The sequence below is a fragment of the Rhinoraja longicauda genome, chromosome 24 (assembly GCF_053455715.1).
Source record: "Rhinoraja longicauda isolate Sanriku21f chromosome 24, sRhiLon1.1, whole genome shotgun sequence".
Classification (NCBI taxonomy): domain Eukaryota; kingdom Metazoa; phylum Chordata; class Chondrichthyes; order Rajiformes; family Arhynchobatidae; genus Rhinoraja; species Rhinoraja longicauda.
In genome coordinates this window covers 15,600,385-15,614,613 of record NC_135976.1, presented here as the reverse complement: position 1 = coordinate 15,614,613, position 14,229 = coordinate 15,600,385, and the positions used below count along the sequence as shown (strand labels likewise).

General features: G+C 46.1%; 1 protein-coding gene across 1 annotated transcript in view; it reads left to right on the top strand.

The window, feature by feature from the left end:
* Window positions 1-14,229, top strand: part of itpr3 (inositol 1,4,5-trisphosphate receptor, type 3) — a 185,378-nt gene that overhangs the window by 47,918 nt on the left and 123,231 nt on the right. The window lies entirely within an intron of this gene.

Genomic DNA, 14,229 nt, shown 5'->3' with positions numbered 1-14,229 from the left:
GCTGAACTTAAAAAGTAGATACAAGCAGGCAGATTGAACAAGAAAGCAGATCATTATCTGAATGGTATCAGATCATCCGGAAAGGGGGAGGTGCAATGAGACCTGGGTGGCCTTATACATCAGTTACTGAATGTAAGCACACAGGTACAGCAGGCAGTGAAGAAAGCAAATGGCATGTTAGCCTTCATAGTGAGAGGATTTGAGTATAGGAGCAAGGAGGTCCTGCTGCAGTTGTACAGGGCCCTGGTGTGACCACACCTAGAGTATTGTGTGCAGTTTTGGTCTCCTAATTTGAGGAAGGACATTCTTGCTATTGAGGGAGTGTAGCGAAGACTCACCAGGTTAATTCCCGGGATGGCAGGTCTGACATATGATGAAAGAATGGATCGACTGGGCTTATATTCACAGGAATTTAGAATGATGAGAGGGGATCTAATAGAAACATATAAAATTCTTAAGGGATTGGACAGGCTAGATGCAGGAAACATGTTCCCGATGTTGGGGGAGTCCAGGACCAGGGGTTACAGTTTGAGAATAACATAGAAACATAGAAAATAGGTGCAGGAGTAGGCCATTCGGCCCTTCGAGCTTGCACCACCATTCAATATGATCATGGCTGATCATCCAACTCAGTATCCCGTAGCTGCCTTCTCTCTATACCCCCTGATCCCTTTAGCCACAAGGGCCACATCTAACTCCCTCTTAAATATAGCCAATGAACTGGCCTCAACCAGGGGTAGGCCCTTTAAGATTAAGATGAGGAAAAACTTTTTCATCCAGAGAGTTGTGAATCTGTGGAACTCTGCCACAGTAGGCCGTGGAGGCCAATTCACTGGATGTTTCTAAGAAATAATTAGATATAGCTTTTAGGGATAACGGAATCAAGGGATATGAACTTATGAACGTATAAGTCTTGAGAAAAATATATCCTCTTAGAAAATTGACAGTGAAGAAGCATTATAGGATTTGAGAGACATGGCACAGTGGTGCAGCGGCAGAGTTGCTGACTTACAGCGCCAGAGACCCGTGTTCGATCCTGACTACGGGTGCTGTCTGTGCGGAGTTTGTACGTTCTCCCTGTGACCGCGTGGGCTTTCTCCGCAGAGGTCCTCAGGAGAATTGGAGGAAGATGAAAGGGTCTGCTGTTGGATTGATGTGGCAGACCACACCAAAGAGAAAGTGGCTGAATGAATGGTGTCTTTTGACTCAAATGAACCTGCATGTCAAAGTAAAGGAAGCAAGGGCTAGGGGTTTATCAGAGGGGCTTGTTTGTTGAAAGATAAATCTTTGCCCTTTGGGACAATCCTGGGACAATCCTGGAGAGGAGGTATTTATTCACAAAATGCTGGAGTAACTCAGCAGGTCAGGCAGCATCTCAGGAGAGAAGGAATGGGTGACGTTTCGGGTCGAGACCCTTCTTCAGACTGATGTCAGGGGGGGGGGCGGGACAAAGGAAGGATAATGGTGGAGACAGGAAGATAGAGGGAGATCTGGGAAGGAGGAGGGGAAGAGAGGGACAGAGGAACTATCTAAAGTTGGGTCAGAATGTGGTCGTAGAGTAGGAGGGCAGGAGAAATCACAGAGGGGGAGCAGCGAGAGAGCATGTTGCTAAACTCTCGTCGAAGAGAGGAGGAGAACTTCTTCAAAGTGGACATACCTTGAGGGTCAGAATGTGGTCGTAGAGTAGGGCATCCTGGAGAGGAGTGTCATCCAACACGTTTTGATATGGCTCTGTTTAAAAAAAAAAAAAGTTGCAGAACAATGATATTTCTGCAACAAGGCAGATGAATTGACGTCAATTCCCAGAACCTAAAGGAAAATGAATTAAAATTGCGCCCACACATAAACGTGTTTTTTATAAATGTCAGTCAGTGAATGTTTATTTAAGTCGGGAGGGAACTAAGAGTTTGATTGTAATGGAGTGGGGATGGGCTGGGCCGACCATCTAATTCCAGTCTGCGGTTTATGAGAATGACTCTCAATTGGAAGTGCAGGAACAGATCAAGATTTTATAATCTGTGATAAATCAGCCATTACTTATACTTATCTATAAATTACACAGGGCTTTGGGCATTAATGCGTGGAATGTTTGCCTGCTGCTCTCCGTCAGTGAACTTCACAATGCTTTGAATTGAAGGTTTATTCACTGTTAATAGTGAAATTCTTGTGGTGATGATGATGACGATGATGATACTTTTCACCTGTACCTAGTTTGGTGCAGTGAAATTCTTTGTTTTTGCATACAAAGTACACAAAAGAATTGCCACGAAGGTGCTGACGAAATTACAAAAAGTACTCATCCCTTCTCTGCCCCCCCCCACGCTGGGTCATAGAAACGTAGAAAATAGGTGCAGGAGTAGGCCATTCGGCCCTTCGAGCCAGCACCGCCATTCAATATGATATTGGCTGATCATCCAAAATCAGTACCCCGTTCCTTCTTTCTCCCCATATCCCTTGATTACGTTAGCCCTAGCAGCTATATCTAACTCTCTCTTGAAAACATCCAGTGAATTGGCCTCCACTGCCTTCTGTGGCAGAGAATTCCACAGATTCACAACTCTCTGGGTGAAAACGTTTTACCTCGTCTCAGTCCTAAATGGCCTCCCCTTATTCTCCGGGTGCACCGACTTCCTCCCGCATCCCAAAGACATGCGGGTTTATTGATGAATCGGCCTCTGTAACACACTAGGGACAATTTTACTGAATCCAATTAACCTACAAACCTGGACGTCGTTGGAGTGTGGGAGGAAAATGGAGCACCCGGCGGAGAAAACTCACGCAGTCACAGGGAGAAAGTACAAACACTGCACAGACAGCACCCACAGGCAGGATTAGACAATAGACAATAGGTGCAGGAGTAGGCCATTCGGCCCTTCGAGCCAGCACCACCATTCAATGTGATCATGGCTGATCATTCTCAATCAGTACCCCGTTCCTGCATTCTCCCCATACCCCATGACTCCGCTATCCTTAAGAGCTCTATCTAGCTCTCTCTTGAATGCATTCAGAGAATTGGCCTCCACTGCCTTCTGAGGCAGAGAATTCCACAGATTTACAACTCTCTGACTGAAAAAGTTTTTCCTCATCTCCGTTCTAAATGGCCTACCCCTTATTCTTAAACTGTGGCCCCTGGTTCTGGACCCTCAACATTGGGAACATGTTTCCTGCCTCTAACGTGTCCAACCCCTTAATAATCTTATATGTTTCAATAAGATCCCCTCTCATCCTTCTAAATTCCAGAGTATACAAGCCTAGTCGCTTCAGTCTTTCAACATATGACAGTCCCGCCATTCCGGGAATTAACCTCGTAAACCTACGCTGCACGCCCTCAATAGCAAGAATATCCTTCCTCAACTTTGGAGACCAAAACTGCACACAGTACTCCAGGTGTGGTCTCACTAGGGCCCTGTACAACTGCAGAACGACCTATTTGCTTCTATACTCAACTCCTCTTGTTATGAAGGCCAACATTCCATTGGCTTTCTTCACTGCCTGCTCTACCTGCAAGCTTCCTTTCAGTGACTGATGCACTAGGACACCCAGATCTCGTTGTACATCCCCTTTTCCTAACTTGACACCATTCAGATAATAATCTGCCTTCCTATTCTTACCACCAAAGTGGATAACCTCACACTTATCCACATTAAACTGCATCTGCCATGCATCCGCCCACTCACACAACCTGTCCAAGTCACCTTGCAAACTCATAGCATCTTCCTCACAGTTCACACTGCCACCCAGCTTTCTATCATCTGCAAATGTGCTAATGTTACTTTTAATCCCTTCATCCAAATCATTAATGTATATTGTAAATAGCTGCGGTCTCAGCACAGAGCCTTGTGGTACCCCACTAGTCACTGCCTGCCTTTCTGAAAGGGACCCATTTATCCCCACTCTTTGCTTTCTGTCTGCCAACCAATTTTCTATCCATGTCAGTACCCTACCCCCAATACCATGTGCTATAATTTTGCCCATTAATCTCCTATGTGGGACCTTGTCGAAGGCTTTCTGAAAGTCAAGGTACACTACATCCACTGGCTCTCCCCTGTCAATTTTCCTGGTTACATCCTCAAAAAATTCCAGAAGATTAGTCAAGCATGATTTCCCCTTCGTAAATCCATGCTGACTCGGAACGATCCTGTTACTGCTATCCAAATGCTCTGCAATTTCGTCTTTTATAATTGACTCCAGCATCTTCCCCACCACTGATGTCAGACTAACTGGTCTATAATTTCCTGTTTTCTCTCTCCCTCCTTTCTTAAAAAGTGGGATAACATTAGCTACCCTCCAATCCACAGGAACTGATCCTGAATCTATAGAACATTGGAAAATGATCACCAATGCGTCCACGATTTCTAGAGCCACCTCCTTAACTACCCTTGGATGCAGACCATCAGGCCCTGGGGATTTATCAGCCTTCAGTCCCATCAGTCTACCCAACACCGTTTCCTACCTAATGCGAAGTTCCTTCAGTTCCACTGTCACCCTAGGATCTCTGGCCACTAGAACATCTGGGCAATTATTTGTCTCTTCCTTAGTGAAGACAGATCCAAACTACCAGTTCAACCCGTCTGCAATTTCCTTGTTCCCCATAATAAATTCCCCTGCTTCTCTCTTCAAGGGACCCACATTTGCCTTAACTATTTTTTTCCTCTTCACCTACCTAAAAAAGCTTTTACTATCCTCCTTAATATTATTGGCTAGCTTACCCTCGTAATTCATCTTTTCTCCCCTTATTGCCTTTTTAGTTATCTTCTGTTGCTCTTTAAAAGAGTTCCAATCCTCTGGCTTCCCGCTCTTCTTTGCTATGTGATACTTCTGCTCTTTTATTTTTATGCTGTCCATGACTTCCCTTGTCAGCCACGGGTGCCTCTTACTCCCCTTAAGGGCCTATCCCACTTAGGCGATTTTAAGACAACTGCTGGCGACTAGGCTGTCACCGACAGTTTGCCGGGGTGTCGCGGGCATGATCGTGAGGAGTCTTCCAAAAATCGTAGTGGATCTCGGCGCGTCGCTGACAAATCATCCGGTTTGAAATTTCTCGGCGACAGCTGGCTTGTCGCCAGGTATCGTTGCTTATTGCGGTCGCTGTCGCATGCTGTCCCCAGGTTTGTTAGGTTCTCTGAGATGCAGTTAGAAGCACAAAATATTAAAATTAGTAAAGTCATTTCCAAATACCATAAAATACCTGTGTTTAACCAATTTATTTACCGTCAGGCCATTTGACAGGTAGATTGGAGGCGACAGTTTGACGGTCAGGTAAGCGTGGGAATTTTCGCGATGTTTTTGGCCTCAGCCATTACATTTAAAGTGGGCTCCAAACCCAGATATTCAACCCAGAAACCAGATATACATCTCCCTTACATTTTCAAAGAATGTCCACACACTTTTCACAAAAATCCACTTAACCACTTTTTAAATTTTTTTTTTTAAGACTGCTATTAGTAAACTGGAAGTAAATCCAGTTTAGGCCTTGTTACAATGAAGCTTGGTTTTTAAGTAACCCATACAAGGTGTTATAGTTCAAAACTCCCAAGTACTTACCGACTTGTCAGTGATTTCACCGAAAATTAGGAAGCCGGAGAAGCATGGACAGCGTGGGAATTTCGCGATGTTTCAGAAGACGCTGTAATCTCGACCTGACTCAGCATTGTCGTGGTCATTGTTGTCGGGAAAAGAAAATTCTGGCGATCTGCTGCGACTTTGACAGTCGCCGGCAGTCGCCAAAAAAATCGCCTCAGTGGGACAGGCCCTTTAGAATCTTTCCTCCTCTTTGGGATGAATTGATCCTGCAACTTCTGCATTATTCCCAGGAATACCTGCCATTGCTGTTCCAACATCTTCCCTGCTAGGGCCTCCTTCCAGTCAAATCTGGCCAGCTCCTGCCTCATGCCTCTGTAATCCCCTTTGCTATACTGTAATACTGACACTTCCCTTCTCCCTCTCAATTTGTAGATTAAAACTTATCATGTTGTGATCACTGCCTCCTAATGGCTCTTTTACCTTGAGACCCCTTATCAGAACAGGTTCATTACACAACACTAAATCCAGAATTGCCTTCTCCCTGGTAGGCTCCAGTACAAGCTGTTCTAAGAATCCATCTCAGAGGCACTCCACAAACTCCCCTTTCCTGGGGTCCAGTACCAACCTGATTTTCCCAGTCTACCTGCATGTTAAAATCTCCCATAACCACCGTAGCATTACATTTGTGACATGCCAATTTTAGCTCTTGATTCAACTTGCACCCTATGTCGAGGCTACTGTTTGGGGGCCTGTAGATAACTCCCATTAGGGTCTTTTTACCCTTACAATTCCTCATTTATATCCATACTGATTCTACATCTCCTGATTCGATGTCACCCCTTGCAAGGGAGTGTATATCATTCCTTACCAACAGAGTGACCTCACCCCCTCTGCCCACCTGTCTGTCTTTTCTATACGTTGTGTACCCCTGAATATTCAGTTCCCAGCCCTGGTCCTCTTGTAGCCATGTCTCTGTAATTCCCACAACATCATACTTGCCAATGTCTAACTGAGCCTCTAGCTCATCCACTTTATTTTTTATACTTCGCGCATTTAATTACAACACTTTAACTTCGGTATTCACCTCACACCGGTCACCATTGGCCCTGACCTTACTCTCTTACCCCAACTAGAACTTTCAATGGAGATCCGTGGGGCAAGTTTCTTACGCAGGGTGGTGGGTGCCAGGAACGCGCTGCCAAGGGTGGTGGTGAAGGCAGATACGAGAGCAGTGTTTAAGTGGCTTGAAGATAGACACATGGAAGTGCAGGGAATGGAGGGATATGGATCACATACAGGCAGATGAGATCAGTTTAACCAGGCATCATGTTCGGCACAAACATTGTGGGCCGAAGTGCCCGTTTCTGTGCTGTACTGTTCTGTGTGGTATGTTCTATAGAAACATAAAAAAATAGGTGTAGGAGGAGACAAGGTGTAGGTGCACACAAGAATTGTATGTAATATTTCAAAACATGCACTGTGTATTTGATATTTTGGTGCATAGGTTCATAAGTACTCAGAGAAGAATAAGGCTATTCGGCCCATTAATTCTACTTCGCCATTCAATCATGGCTGATCTATCTTTCCTTCTCAAGCCCATTCCCCTGCCTTCTCCCCATAAACCCTGACACCCTTACTAATCAGCTAATCAACAGCATATATCATGACTGCAGAAATGCATGGCAGCATCATGGAGAGATGCCAGTGAAGCTTTGTGCATTTCTCGCAGCCGAGGGAGATGTCATCGGAGTTTGATTACATCATATTCTGCAGGGTAAATAAAATGTTCTGCCGCATGACAGACATAGGGCATTTAGAACCATCCATACCTTTGTATGAGGATTAATGTGTATGGTGTTCTATTCTTAGACGTGGAACGACTTCATAACAGGTGTTCAGTTTGAATCTAGCCACATAATGTCTAAATTAATTGCAGCAAACATGTTGATAAAAGCAACTACTTTGTTTATCCCTGAAAGTGGAAACGTGTCACAGTTCAAGTGGGTGGCACCGAGGCACATCTGGTAGAGCTGCTGCCTCACAACGCCGGAGATCCAGGTTCAATCCTGACCTCAGGAGCTGTCTGCATGGAGTTTGCACATTCTCCCGATCACTGTGTGGGTTTCCTCTAAGTGCTCCGGTTTCCACCTACACCCCAAAGACGTGCGGGTTTGTAAGTTAATTGGCCCTCTGGAAATTGCCCCCAGAGTGTCAGGACTGGATGTAAAAATCACAGAACTATTGTGAACGGGTGATTGTTAGTCAGCATGGACTCAGTGGGCCAAAGGGCCTGTTTCCACATTGTACCTCTAAATTATACTCAGTAAACTGTGTGTGGGGGGGAGGGGGGGACACACAAAGTGCTGGAGTAACTCAGCGGTCAGGCAGCAGCCGTGGAGGAGATGGTCAGGTGACGTTTTAGGTCGGGGCCGTTCTTCTGTCTGATTCAACATAATCTGTGGTTGTGGAAGAAAAGAACCGCAGACACTGGTTTACACTAAAGATGGACGCAAAGTGCTGAAGTAACTCAGCAGGTCAGGCAGCATCTCTGGAGAAAAAGAATGGGCGATGTTTTGGGTCAGGACCTTCGTACTGAAAGTAGGAGGGAGGGGGAGGGAGATGAAGTTCTGAAGGTTAAAAAAAATCAGGATCAGTCTGTGCCAGCCACAAATGACCTCGGGCAGGGAGGGGCCTGGCGGGCCCATTGTTGGCCAGGGAAGGTGTGATCTCAAGGAGGAATACAATGTGGTGAACTGTGGAACTGGTTAAATGACAAGGGTGGGGGAAGGAGGCAAGGAGGGAGGAGGAGAGTGAAAGATGACGTTGCTTAAAATTTAGAAAATTCAATGTCCATACCGTTGGGTTGTAAGCTGCCCAAGTGAAATATGAGGTGCTGATCTTCCAATTTGCTAGTGGCCTCACTCTGAAAATGGAGGAGGCACAGGAACAGAAAGGTCAGTGTGGAAATGGGAAGGGGAATTAAAGTGTTTGGCAACAGGGGGATCTGTGTTTACCCCCTTTCCAGGTGCTAAATATTTGAAAGAGCATTGGAATAACTCAAATTTGGGGAAGTAAATAGTTGTAGATTTCAAATGAAAATTCCAATAATAACCTTGAACATTAGTGCAGTCATTTCTTTAAAGTATGTAAATGAAAGTTGCATTGAACCGACGTGAAGCCTCGGCAGACAGTTTAGACTCATTGGCGCTGCAGGAAAGCATTTGCATTGGCAAAATGTCAGATTTAAACCACAGTTTAGTAGTTTAGTGAATGAGGTTACGTGTCACTTTTGCAGATGACTTGTGTCGAAACTATCGATCGGAAGTGACAAAATTAGCACGGAGCGATTCACTTCTATGCAGTTCGCTTCACGTTTACTTGACTGTAAACGGGAGTGCCGCCTTTCGAGGTTCCATCAATACGGGAATAACGCGGGCTATGTGTATCCATCGACTCCATCTACACCGTGCTGCCTCGCCAAGGCCGCCAGCATAATCAAGGCCCAGTCTCACCCCCGATCACCCTCTTCTCCATCTCCCGTCAGGCAAGAGGTGCAGGTGTGTAAAAACGCACACAACCAGATTCAGGGACAGTTTCTTCCCAGAATCAGGCAACTGAACAATCCCATCGCCAACTACAGAGTGGGTCTGACTTATCACCGACTTCATTGGAGACCCTCGGCCTATCTTTAATCGGACTTCACTGGGCTCTATCTTGCATTAAACATTACTCCCTTTACCCTGCATCTGTACACTGTGGACGGCTTGATTGTAATCATGTCTAGTCTCTTTGACTGGATAACATGCAACAAGATAGCTTCTCACTGCACCTCGGTACACGTGACAATAATAAACTGAACTAAACTGTAGTAAATACCAACAGTATTTAGAGTTGTTATTGGGTGGAATGTGCCTGATAATGATTTCCATTGCTGGGTGAACATGTCAAAACTATCAGGTTTGATCTTGACCTCAGTTGCTTTCTCTGTGGAGTGTGCACGTTCTCCCCTTGACCATGTGGGTTTCCTTCAGGTGCTCTGGTTTCCTCCCACATCTGCAAAAGCATGTGTGGTTTTCGGTTAATTCCCCCTACTTTGCAGGGAGTGGATGCGAAAATGGGATAGAACGAGTGTGGATGAGTGATCAATGGTCAGCATGTTCTCGGTGGGCCTTCAGTACTTCAGAAGTGGAAGCATTTAATCTATTACGCTTGGACTAACAAGTAAGTGGCCATATGACACCACATGTGGACATAGAGTGTTGGATTAAATCAGCAGGTCAGGCAGCATCTCTGGAGAACCCGGATAGGTGACTCTGAAGAAATGTCCTGACCCAAAACATGGGACGTGGGAGGAAACCAGAGCGCCCAGAGGAAACCCAGGTGGTCACGGGATAGAACGTGCAAGCTCCACCTAGATAGCAACTGAGGTCAGAATCGAACCTCTGACTCTGTGAGGCAGCAGCTCCACCAGCTGCGCCACTGTGTCGCCCTCTACAAGCGCCTGAATGTAACCATGTGGAGAGGATGTTTCCACTACTGGGAGAGTCTAGGACTAGACTCAGAATTAAAGGACATTCTTTTAGGAAGGAGATGAGGAGACATTTCTTTAGTCAGAGGGTGGTGAATCTGTGGAATTCTTTGCCACAGAAGACTGTGGAGGCCAAGTCAGTGGATATTTTTAAGGCAAAGATTGATGGAATCTTGATTGTTACAGGTGTCAGTGGCTATGAGGAGAAGGCAGGAGAATGGGGACAGGACGGTGAGATAGATCAACCATGATTGAATGGTGGAGTAGACTTGATGGGCCGAATGGCCTATTTCTACTCCCATTCCTTATGACCTTATGATTCACCAGATAATTCAAGAGCTAAACTGGGGGGGGGGGGGGGATGTAGAGAGAATAAACTGGGGGCCACTGGTGCTGTGAGCCAGCTGCACTGGTGCTTTGAGCCAGCTGCACGGGCGCTGTGAGCCAGCTGCACTGGCGCTGTGAGCCAGCTGCACCGGCGCTGTGAGCCAGCTGCACCGGCGATGCGAGCCAGCTGCACCGGTGCTGTGAGCCAGCTGCACCGGTGCTGCGAGCCAGCTGCACCGGTGCTGCGAGCCAGCTGCACCGGTGCTGTGAGCCAGCTGCACTGGTGCTGTGCAACATGAGAACTGATCAAACTACTTTGCCTTCAGTGACTTATTTACATGGTTGATGCAGTGAGTGATAAACAGAGGCACAAACAAGCAGCAGGAAGAATGAACACCTTGGCCAAGGAGGGATATTTCCATTGTACAGTTGGTTGTGCAGCTTGATTGAATCATAATCATTTGACTCTCATACCAAATACTACTATCCGCACAAACCTGTTTGCTTCTATCTTTGGCAGCTTAACATTTTTTTTCACCTCAGTGTCACTTGCGTAAGTCTACTTGGCAGAAGTTTCTTTTCCTCTCTACAAGGAAAAAACTTTGAATCTTGCGTCAAGACAAAGTGGCTCAGGGGCAGCACAGAGGCACAGCTGGTAGAGCCACTGCCTCACAGCGCCAGAGATCTGGGCTCGATCCTGACCTGGGGTGCTGTCCGTGCGGACTTTGCACGTTTCCCAGTGACTGCGTGGGTTTCCTCCGGTTTCATCCCATGTCCCAAAGACGTGCGGGTTTGTAGGTTAATTGGCGTTGTGAAATTGCCTCCAAATTGTAGGGAGTAGATGAGAAAGTGGAATAACATGGAACTCGTGTGAACGGGTGATCGATGGTCAGTGTGGACTCAGTGGGTCGAAGAGCCAGTTTTCACTCTATCTCTGAAACTAATAAGACATTGAGAATGGATTAAGGAAAAAGACTTGCGATCTTCCATTGCTAATCGCTGTACAGAACAGTCAGCATGCACTGCCGCCCATTGACTCCATCTATACTTCACACTGCCTTGGCAAGGCCACCAGCATAATCAAGGACCAGTCTCACTACCTCTTCTCCCCTCTCCCATCAGGCAAGAGGTACAGAAGTGTGAAAATGCATGCCTCCAGATTCAGGGACAGTTTCTTCCCAGCTGTTATCAGGCAACTAAACCATCTTCTAACCAGCTAAGGAGCAGCCCTGACCTCCCATCTACCTCATTGGAGACCTTCTTTTCACAGACTTTATTGGACTTTATCTTGCACTAAATGTTTTATACCTTTTGTCACTGTGGACGGCTCGATTGTAATCATGTATGGCCTTTCCATTGACTGGTTAGCACGCAACAAAAGCTTTTCACTGTACCTTGACACACGTGACAATAAACTAAAAACTAAACTATAATCTCTGAACATATTGAATCAACCAGGGGAACCGGGCATTACAGTCCAATTAAAGTTTTAAAATACTGTCCAGCCCAATATGGTAATTTTAACCACATGAAAAAAATAACGAGGACAAACTTTTTTGCTGATGTATTGCGGATAAAGTTATTTAAAGTACTATTCACCCACAGCTCGTTATGCTGAAGGTTGGATCTTTTCCATGATTTTGAAGGTTACATTTTCTTCCTGGAATAGATTTATTTGTAGCCGTTATTGCCGACCAGATATGGGGATGATTCTACTTGTATCACAGAGTGGAGTTGCCTGTCCATGTTCTCCAGGGATGTTTTCCTGACCCTCTGAGTTTTGTGCTTTCCATGGGTTTATCGCTAGCAGAATATATATATTGTAGTTGTGATTTACATCTGGAAGAGGGGAGGAGCAGGACAGAGCATGGGCGGTAATAGGTGAACACAGGTGAGGGGGTACCCTGATAGACAGATTGTTGGGGGCAAATGCCAGAGATGAAAAGATGGGTGTGAGCCCAAAAGGATAAAGAGTTGCCTATTGTGAAACCCAAGGGTTGTGCATTTGGAAATCATTTGAGCCATTGTAAGGGGTGGAGGTGGAAGGGGTGGAGGTAGAGGGGGAGAAGGGGAAAAACCTGTGCAGGGTCAGCCAGGGTTCAGAGGATGGGAGTGGGGGGAGTGGGAGAAAGTAGGGGAGGGGTCTTGGGTGAGAAAGCGGAAGGGGAAGGAGAAGGGGACTGTTTGTAGGTGAGGTGTCTAATATTGGAGAATCCAATGTTCATTCCTATTTTATTTGATGAACCCATGATCATTTCTGACATAAACATCAATCTTAAGACTGAAGAGTCTGAAGAAGTGTCCCGTCCCGACCCAAAACGTCGCCTGCTCATTCCCTCCGCAGATGCTGCCTGACCCGCTGAGTTCTTCCTGCACTTTGTGTTTTGCTCATCAATCTTAAAGCTGTATTTCTGTTTATGAGAAGATAGTGTGGATAAATTGGAAACGATTTTGTTGCACTCTTACCCCAAACGAGCTGCCATTCCCTCTGTTACCCTCAGCACCGTTCTGTCCTGAGGTCCAATATGATACAGTCTGAATATTAAGAGTCAAGAGTGTTTTATTGTCATCTGTCCTGAAACTGAACAATGACATACATGCTCATTAATCCATCGGGCAGCATAGCGGCCAGCGGTAGAGCTCCTGCCTCACTGCGTCAGAGACCCGGGTTTGATCCTGACCTCAGCTGCTGTTTGTGTGGAGTTTGTACGTTCTCCCAGTGACCGAGTGGGTTTTCACTGGGTGCTCTGGTTTCCTCCCACATCCCAAAGATGATCCTGACTTCAGCTGCTGTCGGTGTGGAGTTTGTACATTCTCCCAGTGACCGAGTGGGTTTTCTCTGGGTGCTCTGGTTTCCTCCCACATCCCAAAGACGTGCAGGTTTGTAGGTTAATTGGCCTCTGTAAGTTGCCCCCAGTGTGTCGGATATCGAACTTGTGTAAGGGTGATCGATGGTTGGCGTGGACTCGGTGGGCTGAAGGCCCTGTCAGAGGAAGGATCTCGGCCCGAAATGTCACCCATTCCTTCTCTCCAGTGATGCTGCCTGTCCCGCTGAGTTACTCCAGCTTTTCGTGAGTACCCTTGGCCCAGTTTCTACGCTGTCTCTAAAACTAAAAAAAACTGAAACTCAACCCTTGACTGGCATTAATGAATAATAAGTGCCTTCATAACTTCTAATATATAACTGATAGATCTTTATGCAGAAGTGAGACCAGTTCTGTGTCATTTTTCTTCTCGTGCTGCATTCATTCCTGGAGAAGCCACACCTGTTTGTCAAGACCTGAATTCGGCAGAAGTGGGAGGCACAGGAATTTTAAATGTCTGCATGCCAGTCACAGAACGGATTAGAAGTTTGAAACCCTGCCAGATTTCAACATGTTTGTAATTGTTTAGAGCAATTTGCTTCCTTTTGCAACAGCAAATTCTCTCCTCACTCCTCTCATTGCAGGTGTCCCAAGCACTTTCAATGCAATGTCCACATCTCCTAGACCTGAGATTAACTACCGCCCCAGGGAATTAGAAGGTGTGCCCGGCCCCTGGTCTGTTCCCAAAAGTGAACTTGTGGGACATTATGGATGTGTAGGTTCAGGAGGAATATTAAACTAATTTTGACTGAGTTGAGTGCCCAAGGCTGCACTCATAGTAGATTGCACCGAAACTCGCACGATTGACACAGAGGGTGATGAGTGCCTGGAACGCACTGTCGGGGTGGTCGTTGAGGCAGATACTGCAGTGGCATTGAAAAGACTTTGCAAGAGGCACATGGGTACACAGGGGATGGAGGGATATGGATTATGTTTGAAGTTTAGTTTATTGCCGCGTGTGCTGAGGTGCGGTGTAAAGCTTTTGTT